Here is a 13,690-nt window from a genome sequence, read left to right on the forward strand (position 1 = left end):
CCGAATTGCAATTTATTTTTAATCTTTTATGAACTTACATTTTTTTTTTTTAAAGAAATTTCCGGTTTATGGGTTTGGGAAAAATCTGGGTTTCAAAATATCTTCTGCTTATTTAAATTTAATGATTTCTTTTCATTTGAATTTAAAATATTGAATTTTGTTTTCAAGGGAGATTACTCTTGAAGTTTCATATTTTCTTAAAGTCAAGCAATCTATTGTGAACCTTCACTTTTTTAATACGCGTATACACACAGCATACTTTTGAAGTTTGTACGAATATTTGCATGCATACACACATCTATAGTATTTTATTTTGTTTTTATCCATGTTAAAGTTTTTCTGGAAAAAAAAATTTTTTTTAAATAAATTGTGTCTACATATAAACATTTTGGTACTTGATGTGTTTTATTGCATGCCAACATCTTAATGTCTAAACACAAGACCTATTGTCAACAGTTATTTGTATACTTCTACTTGTTGTGGCGTTCACCCTGGATCGGTTGAGCCGGCTCCATCCAACAAGTTTACCGCATCCTGTATAACGGCCTACCAGGCACAGCATTTCGAGGCTGTTTCTGTTACGAGTGTAAGCCATTCGTGGTTCCATTGGTGGAGCCCCTAGAGGTGATGGCCAAGGATCATTTCAGCATCCTGTTTCACCCTCTTGAGCCAGGTTTTGAGTTGCCCACCGCGGCACTTCTTCCAACCTGGTGGTGGTGCTGCTGGGTCAATGGTTTCACGAATAAGGTCACCTCAGTTTCAACAAAGCGCATGACCAAACCAACAAAAGCATCTGGCAAGTAGAGATTGTTGAAGGGAGTATATCTTGCAGCATGCCGGACCATGTTGTTAGAGATGAATTGTGGCCAGCAGGACTGGGCATAGGCAATGATGATCAAACACCTCCAGCTTGCGAAGGTCACTTGCTCACATAGGCCAGGTTTCATAGCCATAAAGCAGACAGGGGCCTGGTAGATTCTGACCTTTGTGTTGAGCCTTATCTCTTTCCGGGACCAGAGCTGCATTCACAGTTGACAGATGATGCACCGCTGTATAACTCCTGCTCTTATGACAACAGGGCCATTGCCAGCACCCTCAAAATACATCACTGGATTGCCACGAATAACAAGGGCATGTCCAGAGTGATGAAAACAAAGTTTCTGGCAATGGTTATGGTCTTTGGTGTGAGTCAACATCAACGTGTACCTAGATGTGCTGAAGAGTATGGTGATCCTCTGGTGCAAACAGGTGGCTACTGATAGCAGGACTTGGCATCAGCCCACAAATCCTAAGAGACCTAAGTTTGGCTTCAGAAGGAGTGCTACGATTTTGTTCCCTTCTCTCACTGCTCTCCTCCACTTCCTCTCCTGACCTGAACCCACTGAACTACTTTGTTTGGTCATACGTCGAGAACATCACCAACATGACCTCCCAAAATACCAAAACCAGCCTGATCGCCGCCGAGTATGCGCCGAACTTCCGCCAGTGCTTATGGAAAAGACGTGCTCCCAGTTCCAAGCCCATAAGGCATTGATTGAGGCTGAAGGTGGCTACATTGAATAGATGCCAGCTCTACTACATAATCAATTTACCTGAACTGATTTTTTCAATAAAAGTTTTAAAATAAAACTGTAGTGTTTTCTTTGAGACGGCAAATTTATCAGTCCACCTTATATTAATGTGACAGGATTTGAACCTGGCATTGACAGTGCCATAGTTATCAACAGTATCCATTAGACCAATTTTACAACCTTGTTCTTCATATCAGCTTTGATAATAACAGATAAGCGAAACTTATTTGACACGTTCAAGTACTTACATTGTTGTGTGTGAGAGGAGCAAATTGGTTGTCAAGATTTTAACGACAGCGACGATGCCATTGAATGTCAATAAAGCATTACACGTTGTCATCGAAGTGCTTCAGCTTTATGAGTCAACTTAGAAAGATGACTATTGAATAAATCAATTAGAGGGATGAAGGGACAAGAAAAAGATGCCCAAAATCAAGGATGCAGAGTCCAAATTTTAAACGTGACTCAAACTCTTGAAAGATTTTGACCCAGAAAACAGCATTTCTTCCTTCTTTGCCATAAACATTGCTCCTGGAATGTGAGGACTAAAGGAAAAATAAGGGAAGCAAGAATTACATCCTGCACAGGTTTTCAAGTTTAAAAAAGATGCAGCTGAAGATCAGAGGTTACACAAAAAGAATACATATTTCGTTGGAATTCATTATTGAGATGAGTATTATTTATTAATTTATTTATTGTAGATTATTATCCTCATCTTTTATATTAGTTGTTGTTCACGATGTTTCGGACAACTATTCCTCTGGCCTTCGTCAGGTGGTAACCGCGATAGGAACTCCGAATCTCCTAACTGCATTCTCAGCAATTACTGCCTTCCATAGTTGTTGTCGTCTCACCACGTTTTGGCCAAGTAAGCCTCTGGCTGGATTTAGGTAGGATTGAAACCGCTATCTTCAGACAATTCTCATTTGGAACCGTAAATATTCAACGTTTATCGACTGCGCCACGGGCTCTGAAGGGCGATCAAGGTTGAATTTTTTGGTCTTATAAATTCACGTTTATTCATTATCTGATCTTCCGTGGTCGGGTCCGTAATGAATGGTATATATATTATTAATAAATAATACTTATCTCAATTATGAATTCCAGCTAAATAATTTTTTTATAATTTGGCAATTCAACACTGAAAATATCCCATGATCCCTCAATACCTCGGTCCAGTCTATCCTACTATATCTACAAGAGATTGTAGAAAGACAAACAATCACAAAAAACAAGAAAATGCTAATTTAAAATCTAATTCCAATGTAAGATACATTTCATCGGATCGGATAATTCAAACCTGCTAAAATTCCATTTTTGCATCTCTGTACAATTATTTATATACTTGTATGTCTATTTAAATCTTTGGTGTGAATTAACCAACAATAAATGTTATTTATATGAAAAAATACAAAAATGGAGATTTATAATAAAACCATTTTAAGTTCAGCTTAACTTAGCAGGCGAGCGTTTCATTTCAATGTGCATTCAAGTTAAAAAGAAATGCAGCTTCCAATTCTTTCATTTTGTACAAGAGAGAAACTTGCCTTTCATCGCTTTTGCTGTCGAATAAAATGATGTTTTTTCTTTTTATCAAAAAATATACTATTAATATTTATTATCCATTTAAAATTTTCCTGGATTCTATTTGTAAATTTGGTAAATTCTGTTTCAGTCTTTATTATTGAAAATTACACGAGAAAAAAACAAGGCCGATAACCATTAGTCGTGTGCTCTCATGTAATGAATGAATGCGTGAATGTAGGATTGACATGAAATTCTTAAAGATAAACTAAAACGACCGAAAAATGGGCTGAAATGACTTAAATAAATAAAAAGTAAATGACTTATAATGACTTTAATTAACTTAAAGATGAATTGAATGACATTAAGAATGACTTCAATGCTTAAAAAATAACTGGAATCCTTCAAAAACAACTTGAATGATCTGGAGACTGACTTGAATGGCTTTGAGACTGACTGGTTGTAAAGTGGGTGATAATTTTACATCAGATTAATACAGAAAAGTGATCCTCCACTTTATATCACAATAAATACAGCATGTAGTAAGAATCTTGGCCAAAAGTACAAGAAAAGCATAAAAAGCTAAGAACAACATTTATTAACAGCAGACCAAGCACAAAAGTGTTACGGACAGACCGACAAACCGACCGACCGACGGAGTGACTTATAGAGTCGCTTGCATGCGATTAAAAATGAGTAATTTAGTAACCAATCAAATTATAACATTCTTAATTTTTATTCTGGCATCACTGAAACAATCAATTCTTGGTAAAGTGAGATGCACTTGTTTGAACAAAACCATTTCTGACTCAAAACTATTTCCAAGGCCACCGCAAAGCAAAATGCAATAATATGTATATGTGTGTGTGTGTTACAGAAGATCAGAAAAACATTGATACCATCGGTTTCAAATTCAACACTAAAGGCACCAGTTTATGCTGGAATCTTCAGTCGTTTATATCTGTCTCACCAGAAATGGTGACCGCACCCTGTGTAGAATATTGTGTTTTTTGCAATCTACAATCATTTTTATTTCAGTTTCTTTTTTTCTTAATTTTTAAAAAAATTTTATTTTTATTTATTTATTGTTTCTTTTTTTTCCCCAGAGATTTTGTCACTATGTGTTTATTTTATTTTATTTTTTAGTTTTTCTTAAAGGAGAAAATAAATCAACTTTGTCTCCTAGCAGTCTCATAATTGTAAACTTCCAGTTTCAGGAGAGTAGATTCGAGGAAAAAATAGAATATCAAAACCAAAATAACTAAAAAGAAAAAAAAATTTTAATAATAATGATCCATAATTATAATTTTAAGAAATTTAAAAAAAAAAAAAAAAAAAACTTAAAAAAATATGAACCTAGGATAAATTTTATTCATTTTATCTCTGATGTGCAAAAGAGAGTCCAACATATATGGCCATAGCTTAGTCCCCTTTGTGTTGGATTTGAAACTGACAGTACTAATGTTGTTCTGATCTTTACCAATTGTTATAAAATTTGAACCATAGAAAAGTATTATAATCTCTAAAAAGCCCGCAAAGGTGCAGTATTTGTCCACCCTAAAAAAAATCCTTTAAAATTACCACTATTACAGGTTTTTGAAGGTGCTGAAAACGGAAACATTTAAAATTCCAGAAAACTAGTAGTTTTCAAGATATGAAGAAATTATAGCTTAAAAAAAAAAAAAAAAAAATTAGGATCACTTTTCTATATTAATATTAATTTAACATAAAATGAACACACATTATGGGCACCTTTTCTTTTGGGAGGGTTTTTTTTTTTTTTTTTTTTAGGGGTGGTTGTTTATTATGGCCTGGTAGACCAACACAAAACTTACCTCAAACTTTTTTTTTAACATGTTTTTGAGTGTACTGAAAACAAACATCGTATTTAAATTTTCCGCAAATAAGTATTTTTACTGGTGTTAAGTGAAAATATGCGCATACTTGCATGTACAAAAAATAGCCACCACTTTTAACAAAGAATTACATTGCTTAATACCCGGAAAAATACTTATTTGCAGAAAATGTAAATGCGATATTCGTTTTCAGCACACCCGAAATCTGTAGAAAACAAGTTTTAAGGTAGGTTTTGTGTTATCTACTTAGGCCACAATTACCAAAAAAACACCACACCTAAAAAATGAATTGATAAATAAAAAGCAGACGCCCCCCCGCACTTCTGCCCCCAAAAAAGGTAGCCCATTTTACATAAAATTAATATAGAAAAGTGATCCCCTACTTTTTAAAACTATAATTTCTTTATATCTTGGAAACTCTTCTTTTCCTGAAGTTTTAAACATTACTTTTGTTTTCAACACCCTCGAAAATCCATAATAGTGGTAATTTTAAATGATTTTTTTTAAGTGTGGAAAGATACTGCACCTTTACCAATGTTTCAATCATAGTCATTTATTTTCCTAGCTTTGCATATGAATTACAAAATATCTGATATTTCCCCAAAACCTCTGGCCTTGATGTAGGTGAGACTCAAATTTGCTGCTAAATGATCTGAAATAACAGCAATTGATTCCAAATATTTCTCATATGTTTGGTTTTCATAGATAAAGTAAATTTCAGTGTATAAAGATTATTTGATACTGGAGATATTCATAATTGTACCCTTTTTCCAAACGAGGAGAGATATAACTTGAGAGAAATATTTGGAATCAAGTCTCCCATTGCTGTTATTTCAGATTATTTGAAACCATACCAGCAAGTTTTAGTCTCCCTCTCAATCAAGGCCAAAGGTTTTGCGGAAATTATATATATATATATATATATATATATATATATAGTGGAAATGGTAATTAATAAAAACTGAAGAAAGTGCTCAATACTGTTGTAGAGCAAATATGCGTTTTATTTTTTATTACATTATCTTTCTGTTAAGTTATATTATTGTTTCAGCTACCCGGCCGTTTTTTTGAAAGTCTGAGAAAGCTACAGATGGCCAAAAAAAAAAAACGGCCGGGTAGCTGAAACAATAATGTACCTATTTACTATGCCTCCCCACGGGACAGAGTTAGACACCAGGGTCGTTTTTTAACGTGGAGAAAAGGTACAAAAATAAAAATTGTCTCAGTCGTGGAGGATTTCTCCTCCACCGAAAGAGAAGAAATAGAAGTGCAGCATCTGAAGAACAGATACTACACTTTGATCTTGACCAAAAGGCCAAGAAGCTGAAACAATAATGTAACTTAACAGAAAGATACGATAATAAAAAATAAAACGTGTATATATATATATATATATATATATATATATATATATATATATATATATACACACACACACACATACACAGCCTGCTATTATATATATCACTTCGTTCTGTCTTCCTTCCTCAACAGACTTTCTGTTCGTTGCATTGTGAAAGCATTTCCTTAAATACATAACTCTCACAATGCTTCAAGCAAATTACATTTCATTGTTATAAACACACACACACACACACACACACACACACACACACACACACACACACTGCACTGCAGACTGCACTCCTAATTCATGAAAAGACCTAAGTTAAGGAGAGCCAGTCTTTAAAAGAAACAATAAAAATGTACGCCAGGGGGAGGGGGCCACAGTAAATTATATACTCAAACAAAAATTTATAAAAACTGGTTTGTTGAAATATCCGGCTTGAGCCAATAAGAATATCCTTTTGGTTGTTGCTGATAAATAGACTCAAAATCCTCATGAAAGGAGAGTCACGGCCACAAGTGAATGTTGAAATCTTTAATGCTGGAAAAGTAACTCAACTGTTTCCAAGCGATAACATTTCACAAAATAGATTACTTAACTACCGAAATTATGTTTTCTTAGTTAAGTGTTTAATTAGTATTTGCTAAAATTCATAAACTTACTTCACCTATGCTTAGCATGGAGGATGGCGGCCCAATCCAACTGGAGAGTATTTTTTCCTCTCCAAGAAACGTAATACACGGGCCGAAAAGTGGGATTAAAAATCCAGCGCATTGAAGGAGAAGCATAAACTAACCTCCTTCTCTAAGAGAAAAAGCAAAGTCTGGGAAGATAAACTTCCTAGAACTGCACAGAACACCACAAACAACACAGAAAAGGTCATTACAGGAATGGTCTGCACTGTTAATTTAGGGGAACCCCCTCCCCGATGGAAAAAAACAAAACAAAACAGTAATGCTACAAGTACAAGCAAATAGATCTATTGCTTGATACAAAGGTAGAAATCTGCTGATTTGTTGGCTTCTGGTCATGTGATCAGTTAGGATTTGAAGTTAAATCAGTTAAGGTTTTACATTTGTGAGAAAATTTCCATGCATCAACAGTCCTTAAAAACTGAATTCCTATATTATATCACACACACGTTAACCGATGCTCACACTGTAATGAACATTCAATACTTCAACAACATCTGAAAAAGAGGATTATCACCGCCATGCGGCCTAAAAAAAATTAATATAATAATAATAATAATAATAATAATAATAATAATAATAAAAAAGTAAAAAACATCTGGATTTTCCTGATGGAGAATTTGTTATGATTCGAAATATTAAACTTGTTTTGGTCTTAAAACCGTTAAAATTTTGTATTAATAATTTATGCTTTTAATAGACAGAGAAATGTAGATTCGTCCCCCCACCCCTGGCTTTTCTCTGAACTAGAAGCAACTCATAGTTAAAGAAAAGGAAGCCATAGTTTAAGCTAATAAAAATTGTGCACAATCACCCAGAAAATTTTTATTTTGGAGACGAGAAAGGCTAAAAATAATTTTAACATTTAAGGTGCATCCCTCGAACACATTGTATAGTTTATTGCATCTTTTTTTTTGTATCTGTATGTATTAGGGATGCAGGATGCATATCTAGCAGGATTAATGTATTAATATAAATGTTTATTATTATATTAACACTGTTATCCAGTGTTACCCGGGATAAGATCAAATGCGACTATAGTAATGACTAAGGTCACGTTATAAATTCCATAAAGTTTTGATTTTTAACTATGCAATTTATTTGCTTGTTTTTATAATTTTATTATTTCATTCCAACAAGGTACAGAGCCACTGACGTAACGGCTACTATTTGAGACCAAATTTGCAGAACTACTATGTAGGGACTTGAGTAGCGAGATGTCTGTTCACGTGACACTAACTTCTGCATGTCAGTACAGTCAGGGAAACGAGAAACCGAGAGAATTACAAAGTCTTGCAGTTCGAGGGAAGAAACTATTTGAGTAGAAGGCTTTCTGGCATCTAGGGATCTCTATAGAGTAGGGGTGGGATTTTGTTGCTTGTTAGGTTAGTTGCAGGTATTTACAATGAGGGGGTACAAGTGCTTGGAGTTCAAAGCACATTCAATTAAAATACTTGTGCTTTGTTTTACTACCAAATATTAGTTTAATAGTACTTTGAAATTTCTGTCTCTCCATAGAAATCTCAAAGCATTATTAAAAATTTCTGGCAATAAAACTGAACACAAACAAACAGCATTATTAAACAGGGCTCTATAGACAAATTCATCTTTAGTTGACCTTTGAAAACTAAATATTTTCATTTACTAGCCAAATAGAAAAGTTACTAGCCAAACTCATCTGATTTTTGGAATATGACATCTTCGTTCCATGATAAATACATACAAAGATTTTTCTTTATTTTTAATAAGTGCAATTCTAAATATGCACAAATTTTATGTTGAGATTTTATTTTTAGGTATAAACGTCCGAATTTCTTCAGATATTTTTTTAAACAGCCTTTGTTAAAAAAAAATATATAATTCTATTAAACTTATTGTTTAAATAATTTGACTTTGCTCAATTTATTAAAGAAAAAAATAATGGTTAAAAAGACATTTTTTATTCAGTAATGAACTTTGGAAGATTATCAGTGAAAAAAAAAAAAAAGAAAAAAAAAACACACAATTGCCAAAAGATAAACGTTTTATTATTTCTAGTCGCCATTTTGAAAATTCACTCACAAATGCGACTGTTTCATTCGCTACGTAAAGCCTTGTTAAAAGTAATTTTATGATAGAAATATCCCCCTAGGAATCGAGGTGAAACCACTAAATACACTAGTCATCTCAGTTATGCTTTACACATGCAAGGCATGGACACTGAACACAGATCTACAAAGGAGGATCCGAGAAGTAAAAATGAAATGCCTCATGAATGCTGCGGAAAGATCACCCAACAATTTTATTTATTTTTATTTTTTTACTTGGGAGTCGCCACTCATCAAGGCTCGAAGGCCACTCAAGGATAAGGGTTAATGAATGTACGGTGATAGTGTAGTAATCGTTAATGGTGTAAATTGAGTTGAATTTGATTATGGGGACGGCTCAACAGGAACTTGTTTACATTGGATTTGAAGATGACCATGTTGTATTCAACCTGGAAGCAGGATAGCAAAACAGTGTTCCACAGGCGGGCAGTTCTGAGGAAGAAACTTTGTTCATGGAATTTGCGTTTAGATTTAGGCACAGATAGAGAGTGGGGAAAATCGTTTATAGTGGTTGTAGCTAGTTAAGTTTGTTTTTGTTGTTTTTGTTTGTGAAAGTTTGGCATCACTATGAAGATCTACTGACCACAGTGGAAAAGAGAAAACTCAAATGGTATGGGCATGTAACACAGAATGGCTTGCAAAGACCATGCTGCAAAGAACAGCTTAGAGAAAAAGAAGACAAAGCAGACAGAAGAACTGGGCTGACGACATCTTTGACTGGACAGGGAAAATTTTCAATGCTATCCAGGCACTCGTCTATAATAATATCAAATAGAGCCAGCTGGTCTATTGTTCATCCACTATTCAGCACCCCTATCACATTAATGGTTTACAGGACCAGTAAGAGCAACAGTAGGATGCAAGGTGTCACAGCTCCCCAACGTAGTCTCATAAGCAAACAATTATGACTGATTGCCGGGTTACGCGACAAGTAACCAGTAACGTTAAGATTTAAATGTAATGATTACATTACTGGTTGCTTATTAACTTATTAATCAATCCAAACTGTTATGAATTTATAAGTTATTTTTGTTAAATTAGCGTTGTTTTCATTTCTATTAAAAAATTAATGAATGCAAATAAATTTGAAAATTTTTTATCTTAATTAAATGAGGATTTGTTAAGAATTTGAGAAACAAAAATGTATTCAATAATGCTTCCAAATTTCAATTTATTTATTTTTTTATTTTTTAACTATTGTAAAATATTAAAATGATTTGTTTACAAAGAAACCGAAATGCATGATGATGAATTTTCATCAAGTATTTCTGGTCAAATATATTTTTTTTGTGGAACAAATAAAATGTACTTTAAAGAAAATTAAATTTCATTTTTTTTTTTTTTTCTGGATTTCTGGATTAAAAAGTAAAATTTTAAGATAATTTTATCCGAAACAAATTATGTACATAATAGGTCAATTTAGAGACAAAGTTCTGAAAAAGTCATTTTTTTTTTTTAATATTTGACCATAATGCATCCGTGTGTAAAGACAGCGATATTGAAAGTAGTCTTAGTCATGAAAACGATAATGTTGATTCTTACTAAAATTATTTTTCTGGGGTAGTTAACACCTCTTTATCCATGGACAATATGGATTCGTCTGGCTTATATAATGCCAGACATTTCTACCTTCAAGCACTAGTAGTTTAATTACTTGTACTGAACTCCAGGACTCTTTCACTTTCAATTGTGACTCCTTAAAGCAGACTACTACAATTATATTACAATTTTTTGTCAACCAAAACATTAACTATATAATGCTTACACAATAAGAGGTTTAAAAATATGCCATAGCATTCTTAAGAGTTCGTTAAGAGTTCTAAAATAAATATTAACCAACTTTATGATCCATAGAATTGGATGTGCCGAGTTCAAATCCCGTTTTGACTGGTTGAGTAGCCATGAAAATGACAAATCAAACTGATATCAAATATTAGACATACACAAAAATGTTCAAAATTTTATTTACTTTTTCAACACCGATATTCAAATATTCATTAAATTATTAGTTCAATTCTAGCATAGGAACCGTTGGAATATCTCGCCTATTTCATTTGGTTTTTTCTGTATTAATAAAATTGTGTTAATATTCTCATGATTGGACTTACTTTTTTTTTTATTTTTTAAAATTTTGCTACTAGTAGGATTTGCTTGGGAAAATTGAGGAAACCAAGACATGTGATTCCAAGAAGTAGAAAGAAAATGAAAATGCAAAAAAAAAATTATAGGTTTTCTCCAAGTTGACAAATTCTATGGACTTTTCAGAAATCGCCATTTTATTCCTAAAGTTTCAATTCATATATATAACCCTAACCCCCCCCCCCCCTTCAAAAAAAAAAAAAATCAATTTTTCTCTTGCCTCGTCACCTGTTTCTCCTGAATGAACAGGTTGCACTGGCGTTAGGCTGCACATTTTTATCCTCGCATTATTAAATGAAGACTGTAATTAGTGTAATTAATGCTCTCAACAAGCATTACACAACGAGAGAGAATGTGATTTGCACTGAAGAAAGGAAAAAAAGAAAAGAAAATGCTTTCAAATGTGCAAGATGTTTTGCTTTTTTTAACAAAGGTGGTTTTCACTCCCTGGTCACATTACAAACTGCAAGCGAAACTTAATTCAGAAAACAATCTTCTCTCAATTTACAAACATGTAAATAAATACAAGATAGAATTTCAGCTAAAGGAGATCATTTTCACAATCTTTGAAAGAAAGTTTATATATAAAAAAAATGTTTCTTTTTCAGTTAAAAAACACAAAAAACATCTGTATTACTGTATAAGATGTGTAGAATCGTGATAGTCGTTTACCACCCAGATTTGAAGAGAGACAAATGGCTACTTCCCAATTTAGGTTACATTTAATGCGAACAAGACAAAGCTTTTCTTTATAAACAACCGCAAGAAACTTTCCTAACCACCAACTGCCATGGCCAATAGCACCTGACCTGAGAGTCGGACATTCAAACTTCTTGTCCTAACATTCACAGGTAACATTAATTAGAACAAATACATAGAAGACATTGGCAAGGCTGCTGCAAAGAAACACATTGACTCCAAGACAATGATTGGTTTTATATCATTTTTATTCACTTTCCAGGTGTCGATTACAGAAGAATGGAAAGTGAATATCTTTGCTTGCGTGGTTACTTCTAGATCTCTATTTTCACACACGTTAGCTTCCTCCCCAGTGAAGTGGGGGACGACCTGTTAAACCGTCTGCTGTGTTCAATGTCCAAATTCCAACTCTCAATGATTTCCAGCTAACCTGATCATGTGACTCACATGCAGATCTGATCAGACCTTCCGGTAAACATGTCTATGATGTGATTTTGCCATATTTTGACAGATTTTATAAATATTCTTCATATTCATCTCCCATCCCCATCTCTTCAGTTAGATAGATAGATAGACCAAGATGGATAGATAACTAGATAGATAACTAAATAGATAGATTGACACTTTCTTGTGTTCGACCTATTACATATTAGGTCTCACTCTATCTAGCAAGTTCCAATCACATCGCTCCAATATTGCATCCTTTTGCATAAAATATGAACTAAATAACTTCATTGCTGGTCAATGAGAAGGAGGGGGCTGGGGTTCCTGTAAGTTGTTTATATAATGCTATGCAGGAAAGTTCGATTTTTTTTGTTAATTCAAGAAAATGACTTGGAAGTTTAAATTTTGTCATAGACGTACTGCTTCCCTCATTTTTGTCCTTTAGTCCTCACATTCCATGAGCAACGTTTCTGACAAAGAGGGAAGAATTGCTGTTTTCTAGATTAGAATCTATCCCATGTAACACTTACCATTGGCAAGTTTTTGACCTTGAAGTAGTATTTTCTTTTTTTTTTTTTTAGTTCCTTACATCAAGTGGCTTCATGCCTTGCCTGAATGATTTCCATTAAAAAGTATATAAACAGCAAGTAATGCATACAAAGACAAGGAAATTAATGAAAACGTTGAAAAGAAAACAGGTTAATATTAGTGGAATCTTTAACAAAAAAAATAAAATGCTGCGCGATACTATTTTTAAACTACGCACTAGAAGAGGAACTGCTGGAGGAAAGGAACAGCTTGACTTTTTTTTTTTTTTTCAGAATAAGAAAACAAGTAAATAACTTTCTAATATCGTAGTATTCTGATGACACTAGCATAGGGAATATTGGCTTTAATGGGTAATCCACTTTATGTTTTAGGTAACATGGTCAGATAAAAATGAGAATAAGATCCCACCGAATGTACCAAAAGGGTGTATACCACTATTTAGTCAACCATTTTAGTGATGCAATTCTCTATCTGTATAAAAGCCAAGTATGTCCAAGGATGGAGTACTGCTGCCACATCTGGGCAGGAGCTGCTAAAAACAGCCTATCCTGCCTTGACAGAGTACAAAATAGACTTCATGGCTTAGTGAGGGATGCCCGTTTCTCTTCCCTGCAACCTCTCTCCCACAGGAGAGACGTTGCGAACCTGTCTCTGTTTTATTATTTCCATGGCAAGTGCTCGTCTGAGCTCCAATCTCTGCCCCCCCCTCTCGCCAATCTTTCACGATAAACACCAGTCTAGCTGAAACTACCGTCATTAATTTTCCCCACTATTTATCTGT

General features: G+C 33.8%; 1 protein-coding gene and 1 pseudogene across 7 annotated transcripts in view; both read right to left on the reverse strand.

Annotated features, from left to right (window-relative positions):
* The window catches only part of LOC145296942 (brefeldin A-inhibited guanine nucleotide-exchange protein 1-like), a 259,000-nt gene that overhangs the window by 193,871 nt on the left and 51,439 nt on the right, over positions 1-13,690 (reverse strand). The window lies entirely within an intron of this gene.
* Positions 6,149-6,278, reverse strand: LOC145297158 (U2 spliceosomal RNA; annotated as a pseudogene).

This window comes from Euprymna scolopes, chromosome 17 (genome assembly GCF_053919585.1).
Source record: "Euprymna scolopes isolate OS-2025 chromosome 17, ASM5391958v1, whole genome shotgun sequence".
Lineage (NCBI taxonomy): Eukaryota > Metazoa > Mollusca > Cephalopoda > Sepiida > Sepiolidae > Euprymna > Euprymna scolopes.